Genomic DNA, 5,062 nt, shown 5'->3' on the forward strand with positions numbered 1-5,062 from the left:
GGGTAAAAGAAACAAACAAAACAAAACAAAAAGCTGACCTCATGTGAATTCCCCAATTCAGCTGGAGACCCTAAGGCTATAGCTTAATTCACGTATATGATTAACCCGGCCTTACTAGAAATCTCTTACAGGAACTGCCATTTGGGGCCCCTTTCCGAGCTTGAGGAGGGTGGAGTGTGTTGCTCCTGTTGCCCCCCCCCCAAATGACGCCCCTGTAACTGTGAATGTGGCCTTCGTGCATGCTAAGATGTTAATAAGAACAATGGCTGTTTTAAGAATTGTAAATTACAGCTACTTATATAAATAGGATCAGAATTGTTGTACTAATTATCATTCAGAGTTTCCATTTACAAAATTGTTTTTATCGCTGGTTTGTGAATGAAATACCAAAAAAAGAAAAGCAACGTTTATGGGCAAAAAATAAGCAAAATGTTGCTTTCGTACAGCTACAGAATAGGCCTAACTGCATTAGGCTTATGTGTCGAGTTTCAGTTACTGTAAATAATGCAAACCAATAGAAATTCAAATATGGAAGGATAGTACGACTTCTTTTATTTACCGACTTCAGCAGCTGAGATATAAAAACGATGACACAATTACTGACACGTCACAATATTATTTTGATTAGCTACAGGTTCAATAACCAGGGATGATTGGAAGGGAAAAATACTTCACAGTAATATACAGAAAGGAATTTTATTTCAGCTTGTGTACATAATACAAGGAAGGAAACAAAAAGCTTTCAACACTAGAGGAAAGAGATAAACAATTTTCTCGTAAAAGACCCAGATTTCAATTAATATAGATGTTTTTTTAAATAGTTGGTTCCTAATTGTGAAAATATCTACCACAAAGCTTTCTCAGCCCTACGCAGCCTGAATACCACCCTGTCTTTAGGGACTGGAGTTGAAAACAAAATTTCTGGTTATAGTCCCGCCCTCTTGATTCTTCAGCCAATCCGTGTTGCGCTTATAGTCGCCTGCAGTTACAAGGGTGACAGCACGAGGTCATTATGCAGAGTAGCAATACATGTGATACGCGCAAGCGCAAGAGATAATCTGCTGTTTAGGCAGTTTGTTGTACGGTTGGGTGACGGGGAAATCTGCCTACATGCCAATTATATGTTAGTGAGTGATAGGGGAGGGGGTGGGGGATGAGAGTGGATCTATCTTTCACTCGGAATGCTATTCTGTAGCCTGTTACAGACAAGAAGAGCGGATGGTGCAGTGAATGAAAAAAATAGGTTATCGTGCAATAATGTGGCATCAGTGTTTACGTGTGTGAGTGTGGAAGAAGGCCAGATACAGTGACATGGATTGCTGCCAGCCACGAGGCATCTGTGCCCACTAGCTGGTGAATCTGCCGCCATATTGGTCGCGTCAAGGTCGTTTCTCTCTCAGTAGGGAGGTGAGTGGTAGTTGCTTTGATAACAATGATTGATGGTTAAAAGAATTCGCTTCAGCAAAATGAATAATGAAAAAAACCTCTTTGTTATACTTAAATCTTATTGTTGTTGTCGTTTTTAATTTGATACTGCTTTTACCCGGAAAGATGCACGTGATGTCGCTGGTCATTACTATTAGCAGGTTTTAATTTTAGGAAAATATGCTGATGTTATTTTAAGCACGTCTTAAAAGTTAAATGCTTATTTACGCTGTTGGAAATAAGAATAAGCATACCTACAACATCATTTTTTGTTTTCGTAGCTAATGTAACATTTTTTATGAGTTCCTATAATTGTTCAAAACGCAATAACAATAATGAAATATTTCAATTTTGCAACGCAAAGTGAACCAAATGTTTTTTTAATGAACATGTTCATGACTTTAAAATAGTTAATTGGCACACTACTACTAGCAAGTAGTGTATAGGGTGTTTATTAAACGTATGGGAAGATCACGCCCACTGTATCTGATGTATGTTTATGCTGATTGGTAATAATATTTTAAGGCTAGTACATCAACAAACGCGTCTTTTGGCCTTTCTACCTTATTTGATTTGTTGTAGAGCTCTCAACAACTATTATTTATCTTTACAACTGTCCTTTCTTTTCTCGACTATTCTAGAAGGTCACTGCCCCTCCAGTAGATATGCGCATGTGCTCCCACGCAGAAATCGATCTTCGTTAGTCTTAAGCTATCGCAAACACGGTCTTGTATTTTTCTTCATACGTCACTCACCTGTCGACATGTGTAGGCAGACGTCAAGTGCACGTGTGGTTGCTAGGTTACTTGTTTGAGCAGTAGATAAAAACATCGCAAGGTTCAGCTTGGAAGTACAGTAGAACCTTCGGTTGAGTACAGATTAGCTAAAAGCTTTGCCCCTAACTATATCTATTTTTTCAAGTTTCTTACCCATATTCATAAAAAAAATGTAGTTTTGAAAAAAATCAAAATATATAATTCCATTTTTCTAACGTGTAGTGAGGCCATGGGTGTAATTCAAAACACTGTTACGTCTCTGTTCGTTTGATAATTTCCCGTAAAAATTCCTACCGAGAAACTTCAGCGATACAAGTCTTTTCTTAAATAAAACTAGTTTATTCTTTCTCAATTCAACTTTGCAATACACTTAATTTTCACAGTCACTTTAACTTAAACACGCGCTATAATTCACAACGAACGATTCACGCACTTTACTTATGACTTGACTCGATTATCTGTTTCTATCTCTTCAATCTGCAGTTATTCATATCCATGCCGTCACTTCTCGCCGGTCTTATATATATACGAAATAGAGGGCGTCTGGAGAACACTCGAGGCTTCATTCACGAACGGACATGGTCTTCCTAGAATCTCGTGACGTGTTACTAGCGTCACGTGACTTCCGCTGTCGTAACAACACGATAACAAACAGATCCATTAGAAACAACAACAAAAAAAAAGCTAAATAAAATCGCACAAAGTTGAGTAAAAAAAACAGTATGTTAATAAAAAAAACTTAAACTTGTATGTAACGTGTAATGACTTAAATTAAAATAATAATAATTACAGTTCACCAACTTTATCTAGTTCGCACCGAAACGGTTGTTATTTAAGCAATTGATGATATAAATAGCGTTCCGACCAGCCTGATGAACCCTGGTATTGAGCAAATAGCCTCGTCGGCAATGGCTATAGCATAGTGAACTTTACAGACATAATAGAACGAATATTGTGCCTGTATTACTTCTGTGACTGTAATCACTGCTTTGAACTGCCGTAACAAGGTATTGGGGGGCATCCAAGTTAAAGTAACAAATTGCAGTCAAACTGAGGAATGTGACTGTACTTTTTTTTGCGGGGAGGGAGGTGAATGAGAAGGAGTGATGATATAAATTATTTGAACGTTTTTGGATGGGCAAAGTGTATTACGGAGAAGAAAGAAATTGGGCGCGACCCAAAAAGTTTGACAAAAAACCCGATAGACATGATAGTCATGTTTATCATATTTTAATAGGCATAGTTATGAATCTTATCCTTTTGTTTATTTATTTCTACTTTGTGAATGTTTGATACTTAACACAGATTTTAATTAAAGAGGTCAACATTCGCGGTGAAATACAACAAATCTCCGCCACGCGACCACAACATGGCCAATTTTGATATCAGAAAAATCTAAAACTGTATATATCGTTGTTTGGGACCTGCAAGAAGGTACCTTTGTACCAAATCCTATGTAAGTTGACCACACACACACACCTACCTAAATAAGCAAATCCAACTTTTTGTAAGCCGATGTGTTGGGCGTAAGAAGATTTTTATAATTGTGCCAATTTTCATTTCGAATTCTGGAAATGTGACCACACATGAGCCCAAAATATACATTTTTTGGGTTGTTTGACCTTACATCCCATAAAATCCTTAAAAATGACTAAACCAAAACAAAAGACAAAAAAGAAGAGCGTGTTGTCTGGTCGTATTGAACCAAGGTATAACCCTACCAGGTTTCAAGTCAATCCGCCGAGAAATGACGGAATGGCGGTGGATTGAAAAATGTTTGGAAGAAGGAAAAAGAAAGAATGAACAACAGAAAAACAATACGTCTCTCTGCTGATACATAAATAGGTTCCTTTGGAATAGGACCTTGACTAATCCAAAACTAGCCATCATTGAAGTCAGGTCTGCTATGCCTACTGCATACCATTTTTATAGCAATATTTAAAGTCAAAGAGGTCATGTTATCCTTATTGTAAATATATCACCACACACCTAAGTTAGTCTTGTTGTAAATATATCATCACACAACTCAATCTCAGTCTATTGAGCGAGAGAAATGAATGGTTGTTTCACAGCAGAGTGGACAGCAAGGTGGCTTTAGCACTGGATCTATTTGGTCAAGGACTTTTCTCACCTTGTCCATTTGTCTAGCGGGCGGATTATGAATAGTGCGGGTTTCCTCTCCCTAACCTGAGCATCCATAGGTCCTCCCTACTCCCTTTGAATGTTGAGGTTTTCTGTTGGAGCATTAATGGACAGTATACTTCGTCTGAGCTGTTTGAAATTATGGGATGGCCTCAGATGATCCCACACCTCTACTAAACCTGAACATTGAATGTTTACTGTTGTCCAAGTTTAGCTTGTGTGAACTGTAGATACGTTGTGACTTGTTTTGTGTTTTAAATAAAAGTTTTTAATACCCATTTCAGCCGTCCCTACTACATATATATACTTACTTCTAAAGTAACCACTTTGATGGTGACTAACTTAAGTGTGTGATTAAATATTTACAATAAGACTAACTTAGGTAGGTGATGATATATTTACAACAAGACTAACTTAGGTGTGTGATGATATATTTACAATAAGATTAACTTAAATGTGTGATGATATATTTACAATGAGACTAACTTAGATGTGTGATGATATATTTACAATGAGACTAACTTAGATGTGTGATGATATATTTACAATAAGATTAACTTAGATGTGTGATGATATATTTACAATGAGACTAACTTAGATGTGTGATGATATATTTACAATGAGACTAACTTAGATGTGTGATGATATATTTACAACAAGATTAACTTAGGTGTGTGATGATATATTTACAATAAGATCAACTTAAATGTGTGATGATA

General features: G+C 36.8%; 1 long non-coding RNA gene across 3 annotated transcripts in view; it reads left to right on the plus strand.

The window, feature by feature from the left end:
• The first annotated feature begins 1,086 nt into the window (after nucleotides 1–1,086).
• The window catches only part of LOC106462991, a 68,302-nt gene continuing 64,326 nt past the window's right edge, over nucleotides 1,087–5,062 (plus strand). The window contains exon 1 of one of the 3 annotated variants that reach the window (XR_002611387.1): nucleotides 1,087–1,407. This is a non-coding gene — a long non-coding RNA (uncharacterized LOC106462991). The remainder of the gene's footprint in view (nucleotides 1,408–5,062) is intronic. The other 2 variants (XR_002611386.1, XR_001291021.2) reach the window with 2 other exon arrangements.

Source organism: Limulus polyphemus, unplaced genomic scaffold (assembly GCF_000517525.1).
Source record: "Limulus polyphemus unplaced genomic scaffold, Limulus_polyphemus-2.1.2 Scaffold1295, whole genome shotgun sequence".
Lineage (NCBI taxonomy): Eukaryota > Metazoa > Arthropoda > Merostomata > Xiphosura > Limulidae > Limulus > Limulus polyphemus.